We start from the raw sequence: 14,797 nt of genomic DNA, 5'->3' as shown, positions 1-14,797 counted from the left end.
ATACTTTAATTCTGTTGAGTGATCACAGTGTTCCAATGTGATTGTATTCACTTTGTTTTGACAAGTCACAAATTCTAAGTATTAGAGACATTGCTATTATCTGAAAAAAAGAATAAAACATTCAAGTCAAGGTATTTAAATATAATAATCTGAAATTTTTGTTCTGTGTATCCTCATATCCTTTATTAGAGAGAATGATTACAAATGACTATCTTTTCCTCTAATTCAAATATTTCTAAGCCGTATTTAATTTCTATATTTTAAACATAGTTTTCTAAAATGGGAAAAATGAACTAAGAAAATGTATCTAATATAAAAAATATTTAAAATAGTGTGTAAGGCTAAATCAAATTCACCCATTAATGACAAAATATCTGAATGTATATATACGTGTGAGTACATGTACAATTATATATATACAATTAGTTTATTTGGAGGTAGAAATCTTACTCCATGAGGAGAACTATTTATAATGGAAAATTTGAATTTTAAAATAGAGTATACAAAATTATTTTATTAAAATGATCTTTATTTACTTAGGTAGCTTAGAAAATTAAAACATTTGACTTCAAACAAAATTTAAAAACAAGCAATAATGACCTTTTTTCACAATGTTTGGACGTTGATTCAAAATCATTATTTAACAAAGAAAGCTTTTTTCCTATAACTTTTAAATAGCAAAAATATAAAGTTAACTTTAATTCATGAGGTATTTTTCTACTCTATATTTTGACAAATAATAGGACAGAAAGATGAAAAGTGATTAAGTTTCTCATTTCAAAATGTGACTTCTCTGTTATTTATTGTCAAAATAAAAAATCACTTAGTGAATTAAAGTTTTTAATCTTTTTTCCTTCTCAATCTCAGAAAAATGTTTTGTCTGGAAACCGATTTTTGTAAACACTTTTTTTTCCCCTTAATGACAGGTAAGTCCTTTTAAATGAGTCATTGCTAATTAGTTCAGAGCAACATTCCAAAAGAATATTTTATTTTGGGTACCTCGTTTTATTGATTTTCTGCTCCAGTAGCGTGACTAATGCACATCACAGTTAGAGCTTTGCAAAATGTTAGCAGCAAAACCTCAAACCAGGTGATAATCACCTGATATTTACCAAGTTTCTTCACTTTGTTATCAACCAAATCATCAGGCTCAATTCCTGAAAAAGTTCTTGGCTTTTACATCCATCCTCAATAATAGGAAGCATTCCTCTGTGTCAAGATCATTTCTGTTGCAAATTCCCCAATTTAATCTCAAAATGAAATGAGATTTTATGGTTTTGGCTCTTCTTTGCTTTTTATTTTTGGTTCAGTGATGCCTGAAAGTCAAAACGAAACTGAAGTGCTGGCCCTTGGGAACCAAAATGAGTAATTTAAATGAATACCAATGAATACAGCATGCTGAATATTATCAGCAAAGTCTTTGCCAGAACCACAAAATCTCCAGTACCTAACCTAAGAAGGATGACAACTGGCTTCATAGATCAAGATACAGAGTAGTACATTGCTCTTCCTTTATTAATCATGGCCATAGGATTCTTTTCACCAGTGAATATTCCAAGCATCTCATTTGTAGGGATAGCTCTAGTTTGGTCAGAAACATTGATTTTCTAGGAGTGCTGCTGACTTTGCCACACAAAAAAAGTGTTCAAATTTGCTCAAAAGGTTATCTTGTGTGGTGTTTTCCATATTTACTTTCATTCAGTAGGAGAACTGAATGGATTTTTTTTAATGCACATACTTTTTACAATGTATTTAGTACAAAAGAAAATGTATAGTAAAGAAAACACAAAAATAGAATATATTAAAATATAATGAATCTGATTAGATGAAATGTAAACCCATGGATTTTTCTTGGTGAGAATATACAGCAAGATTGATCATGAAACTCTTTAAAAAAGTAATTAAAACTGTTTATTTTCTAGAAAAGATTACTAGCAACAAAAATATATACCTTTTCCACAGTGTAATATATTTTAAGTTAATAATGATTGAATATAGAGAAGAACATTAATGGTAGAATTAATTGAGATAGTTCATGGTATCCATTCTGTCAATAATTTTGTGTGCAGATTCAATATTCACTTTGCTAACATTAAACTTTTTAAAAACAATTAAGTAAGATTTTAAATTCTGAATCAACTTCCTCATTTGGTGTTTTACAACAATGGAAATTGATCTATGTTGTATACAGAGGTGAAGTTTACAATTCAAAAATTTTATACCCAACTGAATTATCTTGCATCAATAAACACGTTAGAAATACATGGTAAATTCATAAATATTTAAATAATTACCAGTCATTAATTAAAACTAATTGCTTCATAAACTCCAGGCTACAGGTTCCCAGTTATGCCCAGTAATGGCAATCTATGGTCTCAGTAAATTTTTCACAATACTCTTTACAAAGTAAATACTGAGTTAGTCTATTTGTCATAAAGTTTGGTCAAAATAAATTTAAAAGTGTTTATGTTTCAAAATAGATTAGCGCCATGAACAATTAGCATAAACACACATAAAAATAAATATTTTTAAATAACCTTCATTTCTTATTAATGGAATATTTGTACTTGTTGAGTATAGCACATTATCTCAAACCTTGTTCACATTAAATTTACCAATTATATTTTTTTCTGTGGTATACTGGTTATTATACAATACCTTTTTATAAATCACAAAATCCATACGAAAACACAGCATTGTATATGTATGAAATCTCCCTTTCCTGTGCTCAAGCAAGGGTGTTTTATTCTGTAGAGACAAAAATCAAGTCAGTTATTAGACAGTTTTATGATTTTTAGAAATTCTGAGTCTTCATGACTTAAAACTTTCCCAAATATCACTCTAAATATCCTTTAAAACACAAACTTCTCTGATGGTATGATGCTATTAAGATATCTATAAATAAGTGTATAATGTTGAATTTATGGATTACCTTGAGCTGGTAGATTATACAGCATTAAGTGATAATATTGTTTGCCTCAATAATTTTAAAAATCCTGATGTGTCCGTATGAGTTATCTATGATACCCTAAGCACTATAGTACAGTTTTGTAACAACAGTTTTAGACAAATAAAATATAGATAACTAAAAATTGTAAAATGTTACATTATAAAGAAGAGATTAAACTTCATATGACATAAAGCTCATGTTCCATGAGATTTAAATAGTTTTGTTCTTATATGGAGGTTTGTTTGGCAGAAAAATAGTGAAACAGGTTTGATCTTATAAATTTAAAAAGAATATTTGATAATATTTGTGAGACAGATTTTATTCTTTAAGAACTTCATGGCTCCAATTTTGCAAATGACAGTATTACACCATATGCAGAAAAAATGCCAAGAATTCATGCACCAATGTGTTAAAATATGTATTTCCTTTTGGTTTATTTTGTGCTTTCATATTTTCAACATTTTAACAATCTGCATTTGTTTTTGTAATTGAAGAATATGAATTTATGTTAATATAGAATTGGAGAAATATCAAAAATTAAAGCATTTGGTTAATAGTACTAATGGATATTCTCTGGAAAACAATAAAGATTGCAAATGGAATAGGAATAAATAACTCAAATGTACATTAATGTACAAAAACTCCAGTATTTGAGCTCAAAAAATATGAAAACTTTTGTGTAATGTCTCTGATATTTTTCTGATTCTTTGTGAAAATTACCTCTGTGTATATTCAACAAATGTTCTTACTGTTTAAAAAGTGCAAAGAGGAAGGGGAAGTGGGAGGAGTAGGGGAAAGGAAAGAAGGGACAAGGAAAAATATGAGAAAAGGAAAGGTTAACATTCACAATAAAATTTTGTATTAGGCCAAAACAATCTGTAGACATGAAATGTCTTTATGATATTTTACATATAATAATAATTTTTAAAGTATGTCCTTTATCCTCTGCTGCTAAATGAACAAGACACAAAAATTGAGTCATTTGCTAGTTTTATAGTTTCTCCAAATTCTAAGACTTTATGACCTAAAATTTGGCCAAATTCTCTCCTTAGAACAATAAAAACTTCTTTCACGGTGTCTTTGTGGTCCTCATTACAATATCATGTTTCTCATCTGTGGATGTCATTAAGGTATTCATGGACATTGTATTATGGGAGAATTATTTTCATGAAAGTGCTTTTGCAAAAATGTTTGTCTGATTTAACATATAAATAATTACAGGGGAATTGAGCAGATCCAGAGAGATGCAATATTATAGGCCTTCAGATTTGCATTTAAGTGAAAAGAATTTTGACATGCAAATGGAAGTCAAATGTCTTTTTTGTTGTTGCTGTTACTGTTCCCTTAATTTCTTGATACTGTTTTTCCTTTATTTAATATTATAATGTAAGTAATATTTGCCACTTAATTTGCTTTCATTTTAGCTTTGACTTTTTTGCCAACTGGGTTGCTAATTTCATTTCTATATGTGGATTATTTTTCTACCAATTAGTGTTAGATAAGATGAATGTAGGTTTCTTAAAAGTGCTCTCAATTCTTTTGAGCCACATGAATACATTAGCTGCCAATTAGTCTGATTTCCACTCTCATCTTCTAGTCCCTTATCTTATCTGCCCTACATGGATAAAGGAATTGCTTGCTAGATGCCGGGAATCTAGGAGAAAAGAAATAAAATGACAATGATTAAAATGTCTAAATCATGTTAATTTTTTATTTTAATATTTGCTAGATATTTATAGTTTGTTCAACAATGGTTTTTGACCCTTATATAGTTGATACAACAATTATGAGTAATGATTAGTAATTTATTCACCAGATAAAAATGTAAAAAACAATATCATCACATGCATCAAACTGGTAATTTAGTTTTTAGGCATGTTTATCTTTGATTATCTGGAATATAATACTACAAATACTAACAACTTTCAATAGTAAAATGTTACTTGCTTTAAATATGCTTTCATATATATTGTTATATCAAGAGTGAAATACAGTTCTTCATCTTCAGTAGAAAAATAGATTTAGAAAGTTTAAATACTTTCTGAGGAGTCTCATGACTTTAAGTGTATCCACAAGGTAGAAAATAGCACAGCAAGAAAAATTAGGGCAAAAAAAATTAAGCATTGTTGTGGCTTGTGTCTAGATATCCCTCCAAAGCCTCATGCAGTCACAGGAGGGACTTTTCAGAGGTGTCTGGATCTAGAGTGTGTGATGCTGGAATCAAGTATGCCATGCTAGGATTAAAGTTGTGAATGCTACCTGCCCTAAGGGTAGGTAGCCTGGATAATATTGTCCCTGGTTGTATGTTGCTGGCTTATTGCCTGCTGCCTTCTGCCTGCCTGTCCCCCTCCCATTATGTTTATTGGTACATTTTAGGAATAAGATACATTTACATATATCATTGGGATCTTGTACCATTACATGAGTATCTTGGTTCTTATTTTTTTCCCCTTCCCCTGCCCTCCCTTCACCCCCTCCACCATTCCCTATTTGCAAAGATTTTGTTTCCATTTTTTTCCTTTTCTCATATTTTTTCTTTTCCCTTCTTTCCTTTCCCCTACCCCTCCCAATTCCCCTGCTCCTTCAGACCTTTTCTTCCAATTATGCAATATCAATTATACATTTTTAAAATTACAATATCAAGATCTAGGAGACATTACCACAGATTTTACAGAATTTAAAAGGATATAGAAAGCACATTTCAAAAATCTGTTTTGAAATAAATTTGACAACTTCTAAGAAGTACCTTGGAAGACAAATTAATGACACTAACTCCGGAGGAAATACAAAATTTGAATAGCACCTATTAAAGAAAGTATACTCCTAGCTTGAAAACCTACCTATATTACAGCAATAGGTTCGTATACATTTTAACTGATAAATTATATCAGACAATTAAAGTAGAAAAAAAGGGGAACACTTCTCCCCTCATTTTAGGAACTCAACATTGTACTAATCCTAAAACTGGATAAAGATAATAGAAGAAAAATGTATGAACATAGATAGAAATTTATTTAACAAAGCAAACTATTAGAAGTCAGATCTGGCAGTATGTAGAAAGTGGTTTTGTTATAGGGATGGCAGTGTTGGCTCAGCATTGGAAGATCCACCCCCAAAAGTCATCATTTTAACAGAGGAAAGGAAAGAGCCATATGATCCTATCGCTAGTTGGAGAAAGAGTATTGGACTAAATTCTACAGCTGTTCATGGTAAAAGCTATCAGGAGACTAGAAGTAGAACAGAACCTTCTCAACAGATTAAAGACATGTACTCCGTACTTCCAGCGAGAACGCCTTATATGAATGGAGAAGATACAATGCTTTCTCCCTAAGGTGGGGAACAAAGGCAGATATGCTTACTCTTTATCTGTCCATTAAACTTTGAAACATAGGCCCAAAACCAAATAGTATGACAATAAAATGACACAATTAGGATAGGATTGGCAAGGTAGAAGCAAAATCTTTATATGTAGATGAAATGATCATCTACAGAGAAAATACTAAGAAATCTCTAGGAGCCCCTAGAACTTGTATTTGAATTTAGCAGGATTAGAAAACACAAGGTACATATAAAAATTCAGGTCTGTGTATACTTGCTATAATTGAAGAATTGGATATGAAATTTTAAAGTTATGTCGGAGTACAAAGGACCTAGAAAAGTAAAAAAAACAAAAACAAAAGCAAAAAACAGTGTTGGAAGATGTTTAGTACCTAATTTTAAGACTTTCTCTAAAGCTACAGTAATCAAGGCAGTGTTGGCAGAAGGAAAGATATATAGATCATTTGAATAAAACAGAGAATCTAGAAATAGAACCATACATATATGGTCCACTGAGTTTTGAAAGATTATTTAACATTAACATTTTAAAGAATATAAACTGAATTCAAGAGCCGAGGAAAAGATAGTGTTTTCAGCAAATGGCTCTAGAACACCCGGTATCCGTATATAAAAAATTTAACCTCAACCCTTTATTTCCATACATAAAGATAACTTGAAAGGATATATGAACCTAAATATGAAAGCCTAAAAGTATAAAACTTTAAGAAGAAATTATAAGGGAAAATGTTTTGAATTTAGGGTAGGAAAGAACTTCCTAGGATACAAAAAACATGATGTATAAGAGAAAAAAATTGATAAATGAGATTCCATCAAAATTTAGAACTTCAAATGACATCAATAAAATGAAAAGTAGTCCTTAAACAGACCATATTTACAATGCATATAACCTATGACCAGAATACATAAAGAACTCTTACAGTTCATTAATAGACAACCCAATTAAAAAGTAGACACAAGAAGATGACAAATAGCCAGTACAGCACAAGGAAAGGTGTGCAACATTAGAATCAGAAAAATACTAATCATGAACAATAACAAGATTGAATTATATGCTCATTAGGGAGATGAAGTTACAAGTTTTAAAAGCCTTGTCATGACTTTTTCTTTTTGTTGGATTCTCCCCCTTTGCATTTAATTTGTCACAGTGAATGGATTCGTTCTGCTGGGCTTCCTGGGGTTGTGATCCTCATTGCCTTTTCCTAGGATATTGTCTAAAATTTTTTGGAGTGCTGGTTTGGTATTCATGAAGCTCCTAAGTTGCTCTTTATCATGAAAGTATCTTATTTCTCCATAAATTTTGAAAGATAGTTTTGCAGGGTACATCAATCTAGGTTGGAGGCTGTTTTCCTTTAGGGCTTGAAAAGCATCACTCCAAGCTCTTCTTGCCTTGAGGGTTTGCATTGAGAAGTCTGCTGTGATTCTGATGGGCTTTCCTTTCTATGTGATTTGTTTCTTTTCTCTCACTGCTTGTAGAACTTTGTTCTTCTGTTGGGTTTCTGGAATCCTAACTATTATATGCCTATGTGTAGACTTTTTTTGATCAAGGCTATGTGGAGTCCTATATGCCTCACTTATCTGTATGTCAAGCTCTTTTCCCCTGCTTGGGAAGTTTTCTGCTATTATTTCTGTGAAGAGATCTTTTATGTCATCTCCACTCTCTCCTGTTTCTTCATTGACTCTAATCAGTCTTATGTTATTCTTCTTTGCATCATCTAGCAGCTGCTGGATTGATTTCTCATGTTCCCTTAGAATTTTGAAGCAATTTTTCTTTTCCTGGTCACTAACTGCAATCTTATTTTCTATATCTGAAATTCTATCCTCACATTGGTTCATTCTGCTGCACAGACTTTTGATGGAGTTTTTAATTGCCCGGAAATCTGTTCCCATCTGTTTTATGGATTCCATTTGTTTCCTATGTTGGGCTTCCATCATGTTCCTCAGCTCCTCTATTTTTTTAATCTGTGTCCTCTCTAGATTTATTAATCATTCTTGCACTATGAGCACAATCTTTGGTGTTATCTGAGAAATTTTTTCTGATTTCATGTTTTCCAGATCCTCTTTTGGTGCCAGTTCAGGGAGTCCAGTAGGTTGAGTATCAGATTGTTCCATCTTGTTTCCCTTTGGGGTTGCTGTAGGTGATCTGGAAGTCTGATTTTGAGGCTTGTCTGGAAGTCTGATTTGGGGGCTTGTTTACATGTCTTCCCATTTCCACAGGGTGGGGGCGGTGCTTCTGGCACCCACGTGGCTCATGTTCTCTGCCTGAGGAGCATCCTCCCTGCCTGTTCTGCTATGCCCTTCTGCCATGCCACCCTGGCTGGGAGCCAGCCAACTATAGACTGAAATCTCTACAAATTGTGACCTAAATAAACTTTTCCTCCTCTAACTTTTGGCATCGAGTATATGTCTCAGCAATGAGAAAAATAAGACAGACATTTTTGAGTATTTTTAAAACATATTTACATTAAATGTTTGTCCTAGTTGCAGTTTTAAACTCCACAAGAGCAAGAAATATATATTGTTCATGGATTAGTAGGAAAGCATGATGTGTATAGTTATGCTTAATAAAACTATTCTGATTGAGTAAAAATTCTAATTGCTGATCCAATATTTATGTTACCAGTCCATGAAACATACACCCGAACAGTAACACATTGTACCCAATGCTTGTTTTTCCCCTCACTCTATTCTGCAGCCCCATCCAGCAAGATATTCAGCACCAAATGACTGTTGATTGGGCCTCTTCCTTTCACTCTGACCTGACGCTCCAGTATTAGTCACTTTCCCCTTTACAAAAATAAAATACTTGACACCTGCAACTTACAGAAAGAGAGGTTTATTTTTTTCATGGTTTCCAGTGAGTTCAGGCAGGGTTACCTGGCTCCACAGGAGAAACAGCATAGTGGAAGGACCTGGTGAAGGACATATGTTCATCCCATGGCAGCCAAAAAGCAGAGAGAGAAGGACGGAGTCAGGGCTAAGAATATACCCCTTCAAGTCACACCCCTAGTGACACACCTTCTTTGACCAAGGCCCACCTCCAACAGCACACTCATCTGTGAATTCATCAATGGCTTAATTTGCCTTCAAAGCACATGAGGCTTGGTTGGGTTGAGGAGGAATTTTAGATGGAAACCAAGTCAAGCAGTCTATGATTTCCTTCTGGATCTGTCAAAATCAGCAAATGTTAGAGACATACTAGCTGATGCCAGCACAACTGTGCTGATGTCTGGTAGGCAGTATTCTTCTGAATACCATCAGTTCAGTGAGAGGAAAGCATCCAGCCCAATCAGGCAGAAGCAGAGGGATAAAGAGTTCAGCCCTTGCCCTATGTCCACCATAGGACCTGAACACATTGGAGATGAAAGCTGATTCTAAATCACACCACTGAGACCCCAGCTTTGAATTCTACCTACTGAGGGAGATGAAAAGGGCCACTCTATCTCTTTGAATCACTTTGCTTAGCCATATGTCAAATATGAATAAAAATGATGAATGAAATCATAGTCAAAAGACTGGTAAAAGACTGATTAATATTAGTGAAATGTATGTAACATGATACTCAAACTCGGTGATAATATTTATTAATAGGATTTTGTCCTCCTAGTTCATAAGTGAGAATTGTATATATTTTTAATTTTGTTATATTTACTTAAACTTCAGCTACCTGACATGATTTGGGATTTGAGGGACCTTTTCTGTTTTGGAATGATTCAAAAACTGTCCTAAAAAATTAAAAGTCATTCTAATATTTTTGAGCTAATCATTAAAATAACAAGCATTCAATATAAAATTTCTATTATTTTCAACATATTTAGTGTTTTTTCCTCTTTTAAAACAATTTAACAACTCATATTTTTAAGAAAAAGCATCTGGTTTTTTGAATGTATTAATATAAATTAATGTGCAATTATTTGTTATTATAATGATGTCATCTGCAATTAAAATCTACAGAGCCTATTGTAACTACTTAAATTATATATAATGTAATATATATTTCTTAATAAGGCATCTACTTAAGTTGTCTTCCTTTTTTCAGTTTTCACTTTTTATTATACAGTTCATAGTGTTTATACTCCTTGTGGGAAGTTGGTGCATGCACATAACATGTTTAAAATCTTTTTTTTTCCCACTCCCCTCCACTACCTACCTCCCCCATCTCTTGACAACCTACCCATTTGAAAATGTTCTATCTTTCTATGTCCTATTGTCTATCTTTTATTTTGTTCTGAATTTCTATTTTGGGTTTTTCATATAATTAAATATATGTGAAATATAGGCTTCTGTATCTGATTTATTTCACTTAACATTGTGGTCTCAAGGTGCATTCATTTTTCCACTAATGACTCAAGTTTATTCTTCTTTGTGGCAAAGTAGGGCTCCATTGAGTAAAAATGCTACATTTTCTTTTATTTCCATTAAGTTTATTGGTACATTTTAAGTATACAATACAGTTGCATTCATCATTCATCATTGGGATCTTGTACCTTTACTGAGGTATCATGATTCTTATTTTTTTCCCCATTCATAGCTCTCCCTTCACCCCCTCCACCCTTCTCTATTTACAAAGACTTTGTTTCCATTTTTTCCTTTTCTCATATTTTTCCTTTTCCCTTCTTTTCTTTCCCCTACCCTTCCCACTTCCTCTATTCTTTAGACCTTTTCTTCCCATTTCACATTATCAATTATACCATTTCAACCTTATTTACACTTTTAATTTTTCACACAATAGAAACTATTCAGTATTTACATGGTTGTCTTATTTATTTCACTTAAGAGTATAGCCTCAATGTGCAACCATTTAGCTATAAATGTCTCTGGTTTCTCATTCTTTATGGCTGAGTAATTCTACATTTTATTTTTAAAAAACACACACATTTTCTTTATCCAGTCAGAGTAGTTCTACATTTTATTTTAAAAAAGCACACACACATTTTCTTTATCCAGTCTCCAACTGATGGGCAATTCGTCTGTTTCCAAGTTTTAGCTATTACAAACTGTGCCACTATAAACATGGATGCGCATATATTGCTGTGGTATGATTCTTTTAATTCTTTTGGAAATATACCCAGCAGAGGGATAGCTGGGTCAAATGGAACCTCTAATCCTAGTTTTTTGAGGTATCTCCATATTGATTTCCACAGTGGTTGAACCAGTCTGCACTCCCACCAAAAATGGAGAAGGGTTCCTTTCTCCCCATAGCCCCACCAACGTTTGTTATTGGTTGATTTCTTGATAGGAGCCATTCTTTCTGGGGTGAGGTGGAATCTCAGTGTTGTTTTCATCTGCATCTCTTGAATGACAAGTGATGTTGAACATACTTTTATATATTTATTTGCTGCTTTTACTTATTTTTATGTTTATTTCAGATGCCCATTTTTGAATCGGGTCTTTATATTTGGGGGGGTCTGATATTTTTCAGTTCTTTATGTATTCTAGAGAGTAGACCTTTGTCTGAGGAACAGCTGTTAAAATTTTTTTCCCACATTGTAGATTGTCTCTTAGCTCTGTTGGTGGTTTCTCTTGCAGTCCAGAACCTCTTTAATAAGATGAGATCCCAACTGTTGATTCTTTGTGATACCACATTTTCTTTGTCCATTCATCTATTGATGCACATATAGGTTGCTTCCAAGATTTACGTACTATGAATTGTGCTGCTATAAACATAAATATTCATGTATTCTGTAATATGATGTCTTAAACATATTCTGGAAGATACCTACAAGGAGACTAGTTGGGTGGAATGGAAATTATTGTTTTAGTTTTCTAAGGGGTTTCCATAGAGACTTCCATAATGGTTTTAATAGCTTAATTTCCCACCAACAATGTGAAAGTGTTCTGTTATCCCCACATCCTCACCAGTATATGTTGTTATTTAATTTCTTAGTGATAGTCATTCTTTCTGGAGTGCAATAGAAAATTGGTATTTTAATTTGCATTTCTATAATGACCACTGAAGTAGAACATTTTTTATGTACTTATTGGCCACTTATATTTCTGAGATGTGGTTTTTCATTTCAGTTCCCCATTTTTTTATTCCATTTTTTATTTTAGAGTGTGTAATTTTTTGACTTTTTTATATACTATAGATACTAGTTCTTTGAGCCATAGCTGAAAAATTTTTTATTCTCATTCTCTAGGTTGTCTCTTCACTCTATTAGTTGTTTCCTTTGCTGTGCAAAGCTTTTTAATCTGATATGATTCCATTTATTGATTCTTGGTGCTATTACTTGGGCCACTGAGGTTCTGTTCTAAAAGTTTTTGCCTATGTCTATGTCTTCAAGATTGTTTCTGCTTTAGGTATTTGATTCATTTTTATTTTAGTTTAGTACATGGTAAGATATATACATTTAAATTGTGCGTGTGGATAGCCAGTTTTCCCAGCATCATTTATTAAAGAGGCTATCTTTTATCAGTTTGTGTTTTTGACCTCTTTGTTAAAAATCAAATAACTAAATGCAGCAGGAGTCTTTTCTGAAACCTGTATTCTGTTCCATTGATCTCCATGTTTGTTTTTATCCCAGTACATACCAGCTTTTCATTGTAGCTTTCTCATAAAAGTTCAAATCTAGGATTGCAATGCCTCACGTTCTCCTCTTCCTCAGGATTGCTTTTGTTATCCAGGGTCTCTTTTGGTTCCATATAGATTTTAGAATTATGAGAAGTGTTGATGATATTTTGAATGGGAATGTATTAAATCTGTATAACAGATTTAAAAGCATGGATAGTTTTACTATGTTAGTTCTTCCTATCCCAAAACAAAAAATACATTCTCATTTTCTGATGTCCTCTTTGATCTGCTTTTCCAGAGCACTGTAATTTTATGTTATAGAGGTCTCTCACCTTGATTAGGTTGGTATCTAAGTGTTTAATTTTTCTACATGCTACTGTGAATAGTATTGTGAATGGTATTCTCAAAGAGTTGATTTATGGTGTACAGAAACACTTTTGATATTTTCTATGTTGATTTATTTATCTTGCTAAATTTGGTTATTAATGTTAGTAATATTTTCCCAGAATTTTGGGATCTTCTATGTAGAGGATTATGTGACTTGCAAATAATGACTTCTTTCTTTCCTGTACATATATCTATTATTATTTCTCTTGCCTGATTATTCTAGCTAATATTTTCAGTACTGTATTGACAAGGAGTGGTGATAGTGGACATCCTTGTCTTGTATATGCTATGTAAGATCTTTTGTGATTGTTTTTTGAAGTTGGGTGTGTCATTGTTTTATTCATCTATGTTTGTAACTGTTAATTCCTTTCTATTGATTTCCTTAACTAATATGTAGTGACATTTTCTGTCTCTTCAGATCAGTTTGGGCTTAAAGTCCACTCTTTCTGGAAATAGGATAGTTTCCCCTGCTTACTTTTGAGTTCTCATTGCATGCACTATTATTTCCCATCCTTTGATTTAGAGTCTATGAATTTCTTCTGGTGTTAAATGTACTTCTTATATACAGCATATTGTAGGATTTTTTTCTTAATCAATTCTACCAATAAGTGACTTTTGATTGAGGAGTAGAAATCCTTCATATTTAGAGATATTACTGAAAGATATTGACTTATTCCTGTCATTGCATTATTTTCCTGTTACTGATTCCCTTATTTTCCCTTCCTCTTAACTTGTTACCCTACCTGTTTTATTCATTCTATTATACCATTCTGCATAGTTTATTTCATTGTCCTTCACAATTGTTGGGAGTGCTGGCTTGGTGGTTATGAAATTCTTTAGGTGGTCTATAAAACGGAAATGTCTTCTTTCCCCACCAATTTTGCAGAATATATCAGTCTGAATTGGAAGTTGCTTTCTTTTAGGGCTTGAAGCACTTCAGTCCAAGTTCAGCTAGCCTTTAAGTTTTGTTTAGAGAAGTCTGCTGCAATTCTAATGAGTTTTCCTTATATGCAATGTGTTGCTTTTCTCTAATTGCTTTTAAGATTATATTCTTAAATTATACTGCTGGGATTTTGACTATAATGTGCGATGCAAAGGCTCTTTTGTGAGCATAGCTATTTGGGGTTCCTTGCTTATCTATATGTTAAATTCTTTTTCCATATTTGGAAAGTTTTCTGCTATTATTTCAGTAAGCAGGTTTTTTATGCTTTTTGTACTGCTGTCTGATTTTTCACTATTTTCAATTAATCTTAGTTTAGTTTTTTTGTGTCATCTAGTAGCTATTATATACACTTTACATATTCTCTTTTGTTTTATTTTTTTAAAGATATCTATCATTACTTGATCACTGACAATAGCTCAGTCTTACAGTTCTGACATCCTGTCCTTATATTGGTCATTTCTACTGCTCTTGCTTTTGGTAGAATTTTTAATCTCCTGAATATCTGTTTGATTCCATTTTAGGGACTCTAGTTCTTTTTTATGCTGGTCAGTCATGTTTTGTATCATTTTGTTTAGCTCAGCTAACTTTTATTATTGTGTTTTGCAGACTCACTGATCTTTTTATTAGGCTTACTATTGTTAAGTTATATCTTCTTTGAGCTCACCAAGCA

This window comes from Heterocephalus glaber, unplaced genomic scaffold, assembly GCF_053883595.1.
Source record: "Heterocephalus glaber isolate CG9 unplaced genomic scaffold, H.glaber_assembly_v1.0 deba00000331, whole genome shotgun sequence".
NCBI classification, from domain to species: Eukaryota; Metazoa; Chordata; class Mammalia; order Rodentia; family Bathyergidae; genus Heterocephalus; species Heterocephalus glaber.
Note: the sequence above shows the minus strand (reverse complement) of the source record.